This window comes from Bos javanicus, chromosome 18, assembly GCF_032452875.1.
Source record: "Bos javanicus breed banteng chromosome 18, ARS-OSU_banteng_1.0, whole genome shotgun sequence".
Lineage (NCBI taxonomy): Eukaryota > Metazoa > Chordata > Mammalia > Artiodactyla > Bovidae > Bos > Bos javanicus.
In genome coordinates this window covers 7,524,593-7,542,305 of record NC_083885.1, presented here as the reverse complement: position 1 = coordinate 7,542,305, position 17,713 = coordinate 7,524,593, and the positions used below count along the sequence as shown (strand labels likewise).

Here is a 17,713-nt window from a genome sequence, read left to right as displayed (position 1 = left end):
GCGCATTTCTTTTTAATTGAAGACATACACACACACACACACACACACACACACACACACACATACAATAAGTATGTATATAGTAAATATATATTTATTAAATTACATCTCCCCACCCCCAACATGGAGAAGGCAATGGCACCCCACTCCAGTACTCTTGCCTGGAAAATCCCATGGATGGAGGAGCCTGGTGGGCTGCAGGCACGGGGTCACTAAGAGTCGGACATGACTGAGCGACTTCACGTTCACTTTTCACTTTCCTGCATTGGAGAAGGAAATGGCAACCCACTCCAGTATTCTTGCCTGGAGAATCCCAGGGACGGGGGAGCCTGTTGGGCTGCCGTCTGTGGGGTCGCACAGAGTCGGACACGACTGAAGCGACTTAGCAGCAGCAGCAGCAACCCTCAACACCGTAGGTGAAGTGTCATCATAACGTCTTAGGTTCTCGTGGTGGTTGTACCACCCCCGAGCTGCTCTTCCCTCAGTTGTAGAGCTGCTACTACCCAGTACTTATATTTAACCCACTAGAACTTTATTTTATTTTTTACAAAGCCATTTGCCCACATTTCTGAGTTGCTGAAAAGTGGCAGGTTAGTGCTGAGTTTCTGCAAATCTCCGTAGAAGAGCAGTCCATTGGGTATTGGAGGAACTGAGGGAGGAAACAAGTTAAAGGTCAACTAGGGATGGTTACAAGTCTCTTGGTCTTCCGAGGGGCATTGATGTATCTTGGTAGTCTGGGAGGAAGAGACAGAGTGTACCTGAGGCACAGTGGGAAAATTTTGTGGTTGGGTCGGCATCTCGTCCTGGGGTTTGAAGAGAACTTGAATGACTGAACTCTAGACAGGTCTTCCCTGGTGGCTCAGTGGTAAAGGATCCACCAGCCAAGCAGGAGACACGGGTTCTATCCTTGGGTGGGGAAGATGCCCTGGAGAAGGAATTGGCAACCCACTCCATTACTTGCCTAGAAAACCCCATGGACAGAGGAGCCTGGTCCATGGGATCAAAAGACAGTTGGATATGACTTAGCGACTGAGCATGCATGCACTAAATATAAATGGTCAAGTTGGGACTGCTTCTCCATAGGGACCCCACTATAGCAGCTCCCTGTAATACTGACTCAGTTTGTGCTTTTGTTTCCAATAAGTACGTTACACCAAACAAGGCATAGTTATTGCTAGGGAAGTCATCTAGAATCTGAATAGGTCCTTGTCTTCCTGGTCAGGGATGCCCTGGAAAAATTTTGAACTTGGCTTGGGACTAGATGATCCATTTCAACTTGGAGTCCTACCCTTTGATGATACTATGTTATGTACAGAAACACTCGCTGAAGCTCTAGTTCTGCTTCAGTTTTTTTTTTTTTTTTTTCCTTTGAGAAACTTACTGCTTCTCAAAAAGCCAAGTCACAATGGCTAACTCATACCGCCTTGTCACTCCACACTTGACACTCCAGCCAAGGTCATTTGGAATGGGCAACTGAGATTCTGGGGGAGGAGCTGGTGTGTATGTTTGCAGATCTAGTTCTGCACTGATAACTCGTATGCTTTTCAGTGATAAAAGTGCAGGCATATACTGCAGTACTGGATAAATTGTATAAACACTGATTCTTGGGCTCTCTGGGTGTTTTAGATCCAGGAGATTCCTACTTGGTTGTGCAGCAATTTGTTTTGCTTCTAAAAATCAGTGGCAGTGCACCGTGTTATCGCTGATGTCAGTCAGCTTTAATGAAGGAACTGACTGCATATGCGTGGTCCGCGAATCCCCTCCTTTCTGAAGTCAGGGTATCAAACTCATTCAATAGCTGACAGCTGTGATTAGAGCAAAGAGAGACTCCGGCATGAAAGGCACTGGCAGGAGTATCCAACTGCTGAAAAAAGTAATAAGAAGTAGCCAAACTGACTTCCAACCAACAGTCAAGTTTGACTCACTGTGCACAGAAAATCAATGAGGAGAATATGAGCCATTTTCTCCGTATTGATTTTCACTTCTAATTATTCCTTGGAGGTAGCATGGTTTAATTTTTATGCTTTTTGAGGGACTATAATGAATATCCAGAGCTGTGCTGTATAAAATATCTTGGCAGCATCTATCACGTTCTCTATACCCATGCTCAGTGTATGGGAACCTCTGTTTCTCTTTTTCTCTTCTGTTCATCCCCTCACCACTTCTTTTGACCCACAGTAAATGCTAACTATAGTTCAATAACTTTGAACTAAAGTGAAAGACTTAATGAATAATACTTTTTGCAAGTACTCTTGAAGTGACCACCAAAGTTGTGGTACATGTGAACATAAAGTCTACTGTTCTTCACATATAATTTTGTGAAAGTGAGACGATTTTCTGCTGGAATCTCTCTAATAATTTGTTTCTACTCTCTGTTTAATCTGAAGAAACGCAGGTAACTTCATGAGCTCGAGTTTTATCTTGGTATTTTCAGTACCGTCCCATATAGAAACTGGCATTCCTACCAGTTGGCAAATACTAAATAATGAGCCAAGGAGTATACTTTGTGCCCATTTTCTCATAAAATAAGGCATTATTTGTCAGTTTAAACACAACTTCTCCTAGTACTCTAGTGATATTGCTCAAAAAAGTGTACACTAGATTCTTTGACTTCCCTGATGGCTCTGTGATAAAGAATCTCTCTGCCAGTGCAGGAAACTCGGGTTCACTCCCTGGATTGGGAAGATCCCCTGGAGAAGGAAATGGCAACACACTCCAGTATTCTTACCTAGGAAATCCCTTGGACAGAGGAGCCTGGCCTGCTACAGTCCATGGGGTTGTAAAAGAGTTGGACATGACTTACGACTAAACGGCAACAGCAACAACAGTTTGCTTGAAAATTGCCCTTAATACTGAAGCAGAATTAGGGGATGTCAGTGACATCAGTAAGTATTATAACTGACCCAGTACCATTTTAGAATGACAGATTTAGAGTTTCAGAAAATCAGCCATTTTCTACTTTATATTAGGACAAAGGCAACCTCTAGGGTAATTCTTTTCAGGACTCAAGTGTAACGTAAGCATTTACTTCCTGTAAGAGAATCTTTTCTGTTGTAATTAAATGGTTTCCTAGAGCACAGAATTTGGAGTTACATGCAGCTAGGAAGGCAATGGCACCCCACTCCAGTACTCTTGCCTGGAAAACCCCATGGATGGAAGAGCCTGGAAGGCTGCAGTCCATGGGATCGCTGAGGATTGGACACAACTGAGTGACTTCACTTCCACTTTTCACTTTCCCGCATTGGAGAAGGAAATGGCAACCCACTCCAGTGTTCTTGCCTGGAGAATCCCAGGAACGGGGGAGCCTGGTAGGTTGCCGTCTATGGGGTCGCACAGAGTCAGACATGACTTAAGGGACTTAGCAGCAGCAGCAGCAGCAGGGTGATGTTTCTAGGTGTGTTTCTGTGAGTAAAGTAAGTTATAAGAGCTTCTGTTTCCTCACTTATAAAATAGGAAAGACAGTATCTCAGAGTTTATGTGAGGTGTCAAAGATATCATGTGGGTGAACTACTTGGCTTGTGTCAGGTGCCCGCTATGGGTCATTTAGCCACATTACTTTCTGTGTCATTTCCTTTCTTTAGTGTTCTTCCTTATTTCTTCCATTCCTTTACTCCCTTCTTTCCCTCTTTCTCAGCTTTCTCTTTCTCTAGCCTTTCCCTCCTTACTTCCCTCCCCTATTTCTGTCCTCTCTCCCTTCTTGACTACTTTCTCTTCAGCCTCCTTTTCCTTCATGCCCTCCCTATGAAAAAAAATTTATAACTTGTATCACTGACTTTCTCACTAAAGAAAATCTTTCCCTTGGTTCTCTTATTCCTCTTCTCCAGTTATTCACTTAAAATGTTCATCTAGTGTAATTTATTTACCTCTCATCTCATTTTTTCACAATTCCCATTTTTAAACTAATCACTCCAACAAGCAGTTTCCATCGTTGTGCACTGCACCCAGTAGATAGTCTCAGTATCTTAGGGGTGAGGGAAAATTGTTACTATTTCCTGGTTTTTAATTTTGTTCAAAGAAAGGACTGAAGGGAGCAATAAGAGAACCATGTACTTTATATACCCCTTCTTTTTCCCTGATAATACAGTCAAAAGGTCTCTAGTCTATTCAGTTCAGAATTACTTTCATTGTTAGGTATAACACACAAGACAGTTTGGTGCACAAAAGTTGATTGGTGAGTTACTAACACAGGCCACGTGCCTAAAAGAAAATATAAAATCAGTGAGTTACCACAAAGTGAACGCCTACGTAACCCCCAACCAGGTCAGGAGATAGAACACTGCCCACATTCCAGAAGCTTCCACATGGTCATTTCCAATCATTACCTTCACATTGTATGGCCTGAAAAGCCTAAAATATTTACTGTCTAGATCTTCGCTGAAAAACTTGGTGACCTCCATAATAGACATTTTTTCCCCCTCTTGAGTCTTCTAAATATGTTTGATGGTTGAAAACAAAACATTGTTAAAAGTATGTAAATGCAATGTGTAAAATAATCACAACACAGAGTAGGGAGGCTAAAGGGATGTATCCTGACATTCTACTTGATGTGTTCAAGTAGTACTTCTAAGTAAACTCTGAAGTGAGGTGTGTAATCCATAGAGGAACCAATAAAAATTTATACAAATACAATGAAGTGAAGTTGCTAAGTCGTGTCTGACTCTTTGCAACCCCGTGGACTGTAGCCTACCAGGCCTCCGTCCATGGGATTCTCCAGGCAAGAATACTGGAGTGGGTTGCCATTTCCTTGTCCAGGGGATCTTCCCGACCCAGGGATCGAACCCGGGTCTCCTGCATTGGAGGCAGATGCTTTAACCTCTGAGCCACCAGGGAAGCCCCAAAACTCCATTCAGTTCAGTTCGTTTCAGTTCAGTTGCTCAGTCGTGTCTGACTCTTTGCGACCCCATGAATTGCAGCACACCAGGCCTCCATCGGAGAAGGCAGTGGCACCCCACTCCAGCACTCTTGCCTGGAAAATCCCATGGATGGAGGAGCCTGGTAGGCTGCAGTCCATGAGGTCTCGAAGAGTCTGACACGACTGAGCGACTTCCCTTTCACTTTTCACTTTCCTGCATTGGGGAAGGAAATGGCAACCCACTCCAGTGTTCTTGCCTGGAGAATCCCAGGGACGGTGGAGCCTGGTGGGCTGCTGTCTATGGGGTCACACAGAGTCGGACACGACTGAAGCAACTTAGCAGCAGCAGCAGCAGCAGCAGCAGGCCTCCATAGCATAATAGATAAACTGGAGTACTAAAAGTTGTTCAAATAACCTAAAAGAGAAAGACAGACAGTGGGACGGAAAACAAATGGAACAATCAGAAAAGAAAGATATAATTGTAGAATTCTGATTTATCAACAGTTACATTAAATGGATACAGACTAAGCACACGGAGAGATTGTCAGAATTCTTCAAAAAATGACCAGTAATTTCTGTTTTTGAAAGATGGAGTAGATGTATGTTTCCTTATTCTTCCCATGGAATATAACTAAAAGTCATGCAAATTATATGTACAAACCCAAGAAGACTTTGACAGATGGAGTAAATCAGGCAGATTGCCCAGGGACCTTGGGACCCAAGGAATGACATGAGTGTAAGTTACCTGGGTTTCTTTTTTGCCTCCTATATCCCAGACTAGGAACTGAAGAAGCTGGTAATGCAGAAATGCCGATAGGCACAGAAATGAAAAACAAAAAATCCAAAACCCTATTCTTGAGTCCAAGGATCAGGAAGGGCCAGCCAGCAAGATGGAAACACTTTGAAAATAACCACTGTACTCTAGCCAACTACTAGCAACCAGCCACCCTCATGTGGACAGGCAAACCCTATGGAGAGACACCTCCAGCTGTGTTTATTAGCTCTCTAGTCACTTCCACTAAGGAGCCAGAAATACCATGTAAACATTAATCCAAATAAGCAAGAATGTTAATATCTCATAAATAGACTTCACAGCAAAGAAAATTACCACACATAAAAGGAAAATTATTTAAGGATAAAATGATCAATCCACAGAGAAGATACAGCAAATCTAAAAAGGTATGCATCAAACAACAGAGCTGCAAACTATAGAAAGTGACAGAATTAAAAGAAATAGACACATCTTCAATAACAATTGAAGACTTCAAGACCCCTTTCTCAATGATTGATAGAAGAATAACAAAAACTACCAGCGATAAAGAACTTGGCATTATCAACCAACAGAATCTACTTGACATTTACAGAATTCTCTAACCAACACCAGTGGAATATATGTTCTTTTCATGTACCCACAGAGCATATACCATCCTGGGCAATAAGACAAACCTCAACAAATTTAAATGAACTAAAATCAAACAGAGTATGTTCCAGGAGCAGTGGAGTCAAGTTAGAAATCAATAACAGATAATATTAACATCTCCAAACACTTGGACAATAAGCAACACATTTCTGAATAATGCATGAATCATAGAGATCTTAAGAGAATAGAAATACAGTGAACTGAATGGAAATGAAAATACAACATATCAAAATTGTGGGATATAACTAAAGCAATGATGAGAGGGAAATTTATAGCCATTAAATTATTACATTAGAAAAGGTAAAACATTTTAAAGCGAGCTCTCATATCGAGAACTTACAAAAAAACCAAAGGAAGCAGAAGAGTGTAAATCATAAACATAAGAGCAGAAATCAAACACTTAAAACCAGAAGACAATAGAGAAGATCAGAGTTGGTACTTGGAAAATATCAATAAAATTTGCAAACTTCTAGAAAGATGGACAAAGACAAAAATGGGAGAAAACACACATAAGCAGTATCAGAATGAAACATGGACTGTCACTACATACTTTGCAGAGATTTAAAAAGTTAGGGAATAGTATGCACAACTTTGCATGCATACAGTTTACAGTTTAGATGAAATGGACCAAATCCTTAAAATCACCTGCCACAAAAACCCAGTTTGAAATACATAATTTAAATAGCTGTGTACATATTCAAGACATTGAATTTATAATTTGAAAATTCCCCGAAAGAAATTTCCACTGGAGATTCACCAAAGAAATCTGCAAAAATGTTTAAAGACTAATTAATATCATTTATACACAATCATTCCAAAAGTAGAAGGGGGAAGACATACCAATTCATCTTATGAAGTTAGCATTATCTTGTTATAAAAAACAAAGACAGTATTAAAAAAGGAAGAGAAGGAAACTATAGACCAGTATCTTTCATGAGTGTACATGTAAAACCCTTAACAAGATATTAGCTAATAGAAATAGCAATTATAAAGAATTATAAGCCATTACCAACTGGAGTTTATCCCAGGGAATGCAAAGTTGGTTCATCATTCAATAGTCAGTCAGTAGTCAATAGTTAACAGACTAAGGAAGAAAAAATAATCACATGATTAATAATTGATGCAAAAAGAGGAATTTGACAGAATTCAATACCAATTCATGATTAAAAAAAAAAAAACAGCACACTTGGAATAAAAGGGAATTTCTATAACTTCTTAAAGTGTTAGTCAGTCATATCCGACTCTTTGCAACCCCATGGACTGTAGCTTTATAAAGAGTGTGTAAAAAGCTACAGTTAATGTACTTCATGCTGAAAGACAAATGCTTTTCTCCAAAAATTGGGAAAAAGAGAGGATGTCCTCTGTTGCTACTCCTTAACACAGTGATGGACCAGTTAGCCAGTGCAGTAAAGCAAGAAAAGGACTGAAAAGGCAAATGATTTTCAAAAGATTGAAAATCAAGAAATAAAACTGTCCCTGTTTGGAGATTATTGAATATGTAGAAAATGCCATGGAATCTATGAAAACAACTTGTAGAAATGAAATCTTCAGGTGTAAATATAACAAAACTTGCATAGGATTTGTATGCCTCATACTATGAACTGCTGATTGAAGAAAAGGAAGATCAAAGTAAATGAAGGGATGCCAGTTCTCTCCAAACTGATGTACAGGATCAATTCCTGCCAAAATCCCAGCAAAATTTTTTGAAGATTCAGAGAAGATTATTCTAATATTTGTATTGAAAAACAAAATAGCAGAGACAATTCTGAAAAGGAAGAATAAAGTTGGAGAAACCACTGTACTAAATTTCAAGATATATAGCTACAATAATCAAGACTAGGTTATGTTGGTGGAGAGCTAAATATATAGATCAATGCAACAGAAGAGAGAACCTCAAAATAATCCCACACAAATATTCCCAGCTGATTTTTGTCAAAGGTGAAGAAGCATTCGGTGAAGGAAACATGGCTTTTTCAATAAATGGTGCTGGAGAAAATTGAACATCCATAAACAAAAGAAACAAACTAAATTAAAGCAAAACAAACAAAATGCTAGGCATTTGTTGTGCCTCTTGAAACTGTGGCTTGATATCTTTTGTTCATTTCAGGAAATTCTTATTCTGTTTTTCCAGTTTTCAGTAATTACGATAAAAACATTTTTTATGAATGAATAAAAAGTATAGCTTTGTCTAAGATGACTGAGTGAAAAATGTTTACTCATCATACTCTGCATGTATATTTCCATCCATACAATTACAAATATGGAAACAAAATGACACAACTATATATGGTGTTTCCCCTTTATTGTACCCTATGTGATCTCTACCGGGTTCTTACTCTCAGAATCTACTGATTATCATTTAGGATATTCTTGGCTAATTTTTCTATAAGTTTTCTTTCTTAATTAAACCCCTGTGAGGATGTAAGCAGTGAAATATTCTCTCCAGACCCTTAAAAACTAAATATAATTGGTATTGGGGAAGTCTGTGGTCCTTCTGTTAACAATTTCTTCTCTCTCATTTTTTGTTATCTGGGCATAGTTTTCCAAGCACTTTGATATACCCAGCCTCAGTTGCCCTCACAGCGACTCCTTGAGCCTGTCAAGCTTGTAGATACAGTCTCTGAGGCAAAAAAGCCAATTGACAGAATAAGAGTCCAAAGTGATAAATCCCATTTCATATCACTCTGAAATTTCCCAGGATTTCTCTGAGTGCCTGTTTTACACTCTTCAGTTTACCTAGTTCCAAAATATCATAGTCCTTCCATGGATACAGTAAGTGCTCCAATCAGAAACAAAGATATCTTCCTTTTATGCTGTTAGGCCAACTGCATACAAGAGAGAAGACTTTGTTATCTACTTGTAAAGAGGGAGGGTTCTCATCTTCCTCCCAGTTGACTGCTGCTTCCTAAGAGAACACCAGACATCGGAGAAAGAGCCGTCCTGCAAATATAATATTTTGATTGACCACTTCTCTTGCAGTGACTCAGTAGCTGAGATGGGTAGTCTGCAGATCCTAGAATCGTCTGGAGATTGTGACCAGGCTCCCAAGTGGAATTGCTGTAAGCCTTGACTAGCAAGAAGCAGCTTACATTATGGAGTCTTGGGCTTTTCTTCTGACCACTGTAGGGATTAAGAGGACAAGGTAAGTGAGGAAGCACAACTGAGGCACATGTTTGGAAGGCAAAGTGATGGAGATAATATATGAAGCCTCAGAGTCCTTCTTGAGGTGAATCATACTTACATAGGGGAATTGTTCCTTCAAAAATATTGATGGAGTGTTTGCACAAGAACCATGGGAATACATGGGAATGCAGTGAATAAAATAGGAATAGCCCTGCTTTCATAGCACTTGGGGCTTCCCTGATAGCTCAGTTGGTAAAGAATCCACCTGCAATGCAGGAGAGCTGGGTTCTATCCCTGGGTTGGGAAGATCCCCTGGAGAAGGGAAATGCTACCCACTCTAGTATTCTGGCCTGGAGTGTATAGTGCATGGGGTCGCAAAGAGTCAGACACGACTGAGCAACTTTCACATAGCACAGTCATAAAGAATCAGACACTCGTTAGGTGAACAGATGTGAAGGTTGAATAGAAGGGAAAGAGTGGGCAAGAAAATGGAAGATGTTTCAGAGAACTAAGATTATTGCAGTTTGGTGTGACTTTAGCTGTGGCTTTTCCTTATAGAATGGGAAATGAGTTCTCTAGCTAAAACCTAGTCTTACTTCGAAAAACTAGGTCGAAGTGCTTAACTTGAAATTTAGAGAATCACCATGACTGTTCCCGCACTGGCTCCCTGCTGTTTACTAGTGTGTTTATGTAGAACACTGACTTCCTATACACAGGCAAGAAGGTGTGGCTAACTCAGATTTCTACATTTTGTCTTGCATGGCAAGTTGTGAGTCTGTCCGTCCTGAGGCAGACAGCACCCTCAAGTGGCAGTGAAGATGAGCGCTCTACCTGCCTCACTGAAGGTGCATTTCTGCCATTCCCTCTGAGGTTGCAGTCAGCTGGGAGAAGAGTCGGCTGCAATTCTGAAACCACATAACACAAGGAGAGTGCTAGTTCTTACCAAGAACTCACTTATTATCTAAACATTAATCCTTTTAATTTGCCTCCAAAGCAGTTACCTGGTTGAGAAAAATTACAAAAAAAAAAAAAAAAGAATGAGGACTATACAAAATGGGAAATGTTCTGTCTTTTCCCTTTCAACCCCACCCCCAGAACACTGGGCAGCAGAAGGGAGTTAGTAAGTGGATCTGCTGGAGTAAACAATAGAAAGTTAACTTCTTGACTCTTCTAAATAAATGTTGGAATAAGACTTTGACCTGTTACCAAATAGCCAGTCTGCTTTAAGTGCTCACCTGTCTGGGATTTAGGACAGAATAAGGAGGGTTTGTGCCCCAGGGAGGGGGACTGCTGTGGTTCACATCATAATGTCCCAGGACACACCAATTCCCCTTCTTCCAGGGGGAAAATTGGGATCCTCTGCACAAATGTGTTGTGATTTTCAGCATATTCAATTTTATTTAGCTATTCTATAGAAATCTAAAGATTTAAGAAGGTGCCAAATAGATGGATAGAACTGCTCTAAATGACAGAAGACCCAGAATGCAGTACCTACTTTTCTTTCTGCCTAAATAGGAAGAATGGCTGAGTCCGGGGAAATGACCCTGTGATGTTTTTAAGAATCCTCTAGGTGGCGCTGTTGCAATACATATCGGCTAGAAAAATTTTAAGCACTTAACTAACAAACCAAAACTTACTGAACGTCTTATATTCATGGTAATTGTTAATATGATCCTACTGATAATTTATACCATCACATTTACATCTTATTCTCCTAAGAGTGAGCCTATACACATAAATTCCACAACAAAGTAATTTCAAGAGTTGAAACTTCTCTGGTTATTATTGCATAAAATAATGGACTTCCTGTGTGGCTGAATTCTTCCACACATGTTAAAACTGGCTGCAGGATTAGCTCTTTCAACCTCAACTTGTGTTGGATGGTGTAGGACAGTGCCTTGTACAAAGTGGGTGCTAAATTAATATTTATCAAAGAAATTGATTCTATTTTGTTTTTCCTCTTTCACTACTGATTGGAAATGACATGACTGCCTGGATTAAGGTTTTGCAGTGCTGGTCAGACATTGCATCTTATCTTTGCTAATGCTAATAAAAAGACTGGGGGGCCATTTTTTTTTTATTTTTGAAAATAGCCTGAGGTATGTGTGTGTGTGTGTATATATATATAAATGTGTATATATAAATATATATATAAATCACTTCTTCATTTAAAAGCAAATTAGTTTTTAGGTTGGTTTCATTGAAATGCAGGAATGGCATGAAAAATCATGTTTGATAATTGCTCAAATATTAATCAAGATTTTATTAAAATCAATATTTGATATGCTGCTCAATTTAATTAAACTAAACCATAGAGAAATGGCTAATAAATGAGCTTGAAAATCAATCACAGGATAAGCTATGTTTCTTTTAATTAGTTTAACCTATGAAATGTTGGGTTAAGCAATTGCTGACCACAAAAAGAACAACAACAAAAATCACCACTTTTATTTCTACAGTATGAACAGCTAATATGAATGCACACATACTCTGTGCCAGGCACTGTGCTAAACCTTGTATATTTAGTTTCTCCATTTATTTATTTATTTATTTTTTAAAAATTTTATTTTATTTTTAAACTTTACAATATTGTATTAGTTTTGCCAAATATCGAAATGAATCCGCCACAGGTATACCCGAGTTCCCCATCCTGAACCCTCCTCCCTCCTCCCTTCCCTACCCTACCTTCCCTCTGGGTCGTCCCAGTGCACCAGCCCCAAGCATCCAGTACTGTGCATCGAACCTGGACTGGCGACTCGTTTCATACATGATATTATACATGTTTCAATGCTATTCTCCCAAATCTCCCCACCCTCTGCCTCTCCCACAGAGTCCATAAGACTGATCTATAAAGATGGTAACAATAACCCTGTGTACGAGACAGCAAAAGAGACACCGATGTATAGATCAGTCTCCATTTATTTTGAAACAAAATCTTACAAGGTCTGTCTCCTCAGTTGAGCCAGCTGAGGAGTATCCCAGGTCATTCAGCCAGTAAATGGCAGAGGTAGGTTTTAGCACAATGATCCAGCTCTTCCCACTCCGTTAAATTGCTCACAATGAGGAAGAAAGAGAATGACTGTGGCTAATTTTAGAAAAGTTCATTGGTGATCATTTTCTTCTTAAGAGAAGTGTTGCATTTAAGACGACTGATGGATGAGAGGGGGAAACCCAAATCAAAAGGCCTGAGTGTTGACTTAGCAACTCTGAGTCTCATAAACTGGGAAAAAAAAAAAGAGGTTCTTATTTTTTTGGATAGATACAGAATGTGATTATTTACTATATAATTTATTGAGAGTGGCAGAGATTTATGGCTTTAGTAAAAAAATGTTCTAATTGGGATTAGCTAATGAAAAACTGGTTGCACTGGAGAAGGAGAAAGTTGGAAAATGTGATTTCAGTGGAGGTGTTTCTTCTCTCCTGGGAGGCCAACAGAAGGGCTAGTGTGACACACTAGGGCAAGAATCACACTTTTAATTAGGCCTTTAGCGTGCGGCCTGCATTCTTGGTTCTAAGTGTTAGCCATCCAAAGAATCGGCTCTAGGAAACTAAAGATATTCTTGTTAAATACCACTGACAAAGAAAACTGAACTGCAGCTTCAGTTCAGTTCTGTAATAAGAACCTCCCTCATTTTTCTTTAGTGCTCGTTCAGTGGGATGAAAATGAAAAACCAACAACAGTCACAACTACATAACTGTGCGACTTCTCAGCTCTGGGTAATTCTCAACTTCTCAGGCTGAGGATAATTTTTCTTTCAACTCACGGCTTCCCAAACAACAGTCATTCATGTATCACATGCACAGTTTTTGACATCTCCCTGTACCTCTCGTGTTACTTAATATTTTCACTGAAAATGGTTCATTTTTAAAAACTGAAATCAACTACATCTATTTTAGAAGGAAACTTTATGTCACGACCACAAATGGAAGCTAAAGTTACTGGCACTAAGAAGGATATGAGTGAAAAGAAATATAGTTAGGTCAAAACACTGTTATCAAATTTTAACTCCAGGAGAGTACCCAGAGGCCATAAAGACATACTTGTATCAAACTGAGACTTTCTCTTTTATTGTATCCAAGGAATAAAAAAGATTTGAAAAGGGAATGATTTTTTTTCATTACGTGAATCAATTTTGTCCAGCAAAGTGTCTATATACCACTTAAAATCATGTTCCCCACCAGAGATGCATCCTCCAATCTTTATGATCAACATCCCGTGAAGCTTTGTCTGCTGGTCACACAAGCCTTTACTGCTTCCCCCCACCCCCTGCCCTGCCCTTTCTTTACTTCTTGGCTGCCTCCCAATAGTATTTGAACCTTGCTCTCCGCCCATCCAATGCCACTGACCTTATTTCTTAACATTTAGAGAATGCTGTTAAGCAGACAGACGGGATGGGAAGCAGATTACAAAGTGAATGGTTTCTATTATTGGTTAACACTTCTGTTCTCCATATATGATGTTTGAGATAATTTTTCTTTAACCAGATGTGGCAAGCTTCTAAAAATAGTAAAGTAAACATTATGAACATGATGTCTGTTACCACTCCTGACTTCATATACCCAGTTCTTGCCTCCAGAGGCAATCGCTGTTATCACTTTTTCTGTATTCTTTCAGAGGAATTCTGTGTATGTGCAAGTTTACTTGAACCCATATTCCTCTACTTAAATGTCACACAAATGGAAGCACACTCTACATGTAAATGGATAGAATGCTACATTTTGTTTATTTTAATCCAACAAAGTGTTTTGGATGTAGTTTCATATTAGTATCTATAACCCTAGCACATTCTTTTGAATACTGCGTAGGTAGACTCTTTGCATATGGACAGGGAGGCCTGGCGTGCTGCGATTCATGGGGTCGCAAAGAGTCGAACATGACTGAGTGAACTGAACTGAACTGAATCCCCTTACTATGGGCACTTGGGTCATTACTTTTCCTTCTGTAAACAATGCTATGTGCCGTATCCTTGCATAATTCTCTTTGGGCCCATGATGACCATTAAGAAATAAATCTGATGCTGCACAGTCCTCATTCAAGTGGATGGAGTTCTAATTATAATCATTAGAGTGGGCAAACATAGGCATAATTCTTTCAGGAAGATTGGCTTTCTCTTCTTGTTCCTTATGCATAATATAAATCTGTCTTTGCCGTGGTGCCCTGCACAGTGTGAAGCATCTTGATGTGCATGTGTAGTTGTGGGTTCTAAGTTATGTTTGTTTCATTTGTCTAATACTGTTTAGTTTTTCCTTGTCATGATCACGTTTGAAATTAGCCCTATAGTTTTGTGCGCAGTGCTTGTCTCTTTCAGTGGATGACAAACTCCATGAAGCCAGGGAGGGAGCTGGGGTTGGTGAAAAGTCCTAAACTTCTTTGACCTTAGGGAAAATTATTGCCATATAATTTTACTAACAAATAGACACACATTCCTAGTGCAGCCTGAAAGGGAAATATGAAGGGAAAAAAACAGAATGGGAAAACAATCCATGAGAGTTAGGGTTGCTATTTCTGACCAAACTGGAATTGGGAAATACCAAGAGTCTCATAGGAGATCTTATCTCTCTGGAAGACCATCCTGTCCTCTTGGCTGAAGAACTGGCATGTGTTTCTGTGTATATAATACTTTCAGACCCAGACAGAGGGCCAGTCTACCTTCTGACTTAGCCTGCCATTTATTATCATTCACAAGGTGGTGTTAGATGCTCAGCTTTTAAAAGAACTGGCTTTTCAGCAGTATTTTTACCCTTGAGAGTGTATAGAGAGAGCTCTGTGTTGTATATTAATCAGAGATTTCACGACTCTCTTTGAATGGTATTCGAAGTGTGTCTGGGAGTGTGGTGAATGAAATATGCCCAAAGTGTGCTCTATTATTTATTACTCAGGAGTCTTTCCATCTGAGACATAGGCTGAAATTAAAGGAACCAAATACCTACCTTTAATAACTCAACATTCTTCACAGCTTCTGCTCCGTATATACCCCTCACCCCCAAAAGGGGTGATACCTCCTCTTGATACCTCCTAAGAGTCAGTTTGTATCTAAAGTTGTACTAAAATTTGTATTTTTAAATTCCCCAGTCTTTCTGTAGATGTGTAGACCTCAGAGCACACAGTGCTATGCAAACATTTAACACACATGCCTGAGAGCTTTTCCTTCTAGAACCACTTCCCTTCCTTTCCCAGATGGCAAATCTTACTCATCCTGCAAAACCTGGTTCAAATGTCACTTCCTCCTCTGTCCTCCCTGATGGTCCCAGGCAGTGAGTCACCCCTTTCTCTGCTCTCCCAGCATCTTTTTTATATACCTTAATCACATGTCTTCTCAGTTGGGCCAATATTGTCCCCAAGGGAGCAAAAATTCATTCTTGGGGGACAAAATATATTCTTTTAATGTCTAAAACACAGATATACATATAATACATAAAATATACTGTATATAAAATTTCGTGGTGGGAGGAAATTAGGAAAACAGTATCCAAAAATGCTTGATTTGGGACTTCCCTGGTGGCTTAGTGGTTAGGACTCTGAGTTTCCACTGCATGCATGCATGTGCATGCGTGTGTGTGTGTGTGTGTGTGTGTGTGTGTGTGTAGGGCAGGGGGAGGTGTGCACGGGTCAAGCCCTGTTTGGGAACTAAGATACTGTGAGACACAGCCAAAAAAAAAAAGCTTGAGTTTAGGTTGGAGAGATCATGGAAAAAGGTTGAGAAACTGCTTTATTGTAACACGTGCTTCTTTTGTGACAGTCATTTCTTTGTATTATACTGTGTATCTCTTACTACTACTACTAAGTCATTTCAGTTGTGTCCGACTCTGTGCGACCCCATAGATGGCAGCCCACCAGGCTCCCCTTGTCCCTGGGATCCTCCAGGCAAGAAGACTGGAGTGGGTTGCCTTTCCTTCTCCAATGCGTGAAAGTGAAAAGTGAAAGGGAAGTTGCTCAGTCATGTCCGACCCTCAGCGACCCCATGGACGGCAGCCTTCCAGGCTCCTCCATCCATGGGATTTTCCAGGCAAGAGTACTAGAGTGGGTTGCCACCCTGGCTCTGAAACCCAGCCTGTAGCATAGTACTCATATTTACTGGTATTCACCATTTATTCACCATTTCTTCATCTGAAGAAATAGATGATGATTGAGATGTTTGCTTCTAAGTGTAACTGCTCCACATCAGAAACTCCTGTAAAGATCATTCTTAATACCAATTTCCAGGAATTACCTCCAGGTATGGAGTAGGACCTGGGAATATGCATTTTAAGATGCTTCTTGAGTGAATTTGTGAATTATCACTCCAGCCCTAGAATCACTTTCCTTTTCTTTACAAAGGTCTCCATTTATAAAAACAAAACCAGAATAGATGTGGGTGAGAATTTTAGATTGCAGGATCCTGTGAATGTGGCGGACAGTGTGGTCTGGCTCAACACCAGGGGAGCCCCGGGCAGGGTTTCTTTTGCTAGCCTCTGAAAACAATGGACAGATATGAAAAGTTAGGTGGTTTGGGTACTGAGTGAAGGTTTAGGGTGATGGTTGATGGAAGTGTTGGTGATTTTTAGTGGCATGACTTGAACTCCTTAGTTCTGTCCTGGGAAAAATTGTTTCCTGGAAAAAATTGAATGGCACAGTGGGAGACACACTTACCAGATCTATTGATGACACAACTCAAGAGGAATAACAATTGCTTAGAACAACAATTCTTTAACAACCGCCCAGTAGGTTAGAACCGAGATTCTCAGTCCTCTCAGGCCCAGTGCTCTCTCTATAGAAAATATTTTGTTATCCCACTTTTGTTATTGTGAGAGGAATGTCAGAGATGACATAATCTACCTGTTCATTATGTATGTAATTCCCAAATATCACTGTAATGTCATGAATGTAATGACAAGAGAAATAAAAGGGAAGCAATTTTATTTATTTTTTTGGGGGGGAAGCAATTTTAGAATAAAATGATGCTAGGAGACATATGTAGTACATTCGGTTCTGCCATCATACTTGTTTTGGAAACATGAATTTGTTTCAGTGTGACTGTAACATAAGGGCACGATTTGAGCATTTGTGTTTGCTTATGCACGGTTTTATCCACACAAAGGGAACGCAGAAAACCACACCCAAATGAATTCAGCCCGTAGAATGCACAAAATAAGTGTGTGCACCACCCAGACATCGACCAGCCACCTCAGTTCACCTCGAGTTGGAAGCCGTGCGTGTCTGTTGAGTCGCTTTAGTTGCGTCTGACTTTGTGACACTATGGACTGTAGCCTGCCAGGCTCCTCTGTCCATGGGATTCTCCAGGCAAGAATACTGGAGTGGGTTGCCGGGCTATCCTCCA

At 40.0% G+C, this 17,713-nt stretch overlaps 1 long non-coding RNA gene and 1 other non-coding gene across 2 annotated transcripts; both read right to left on the bottom strand.

Moving 5' to 3' along the window:
- Positions 1-4,758: 4,758 nt before the first annotated feature.
- TRNAW-CCA (transfer RNA tryptophan (anticodon CCA)) lies at positions 4,759-4,830 on the bottom strand. Its single transcript has one exon. It is a non-coding gene; the product is annotated as a tRNA-Trp (tRNA).
- Positions 4,831-8,557: 3,727 nt separating this feature from the next.
- Positions 8,558-10,932, bottom strand: LOC133229991 (uncharacterized). Its single transcript, XR_009730693.1, has 2 exons — positions 10,631-10,932; positions 8,558-9,392 (listed from the first exon to the last, which is right to left on the bottom strand). It is a non-coding gene; the product is annotated as an uncharacterized LOC133229991 (long non-coding RNA).
- Between the last annotated feature and the right edge of the window lie 6,781 nt (positions 10,933-17,713).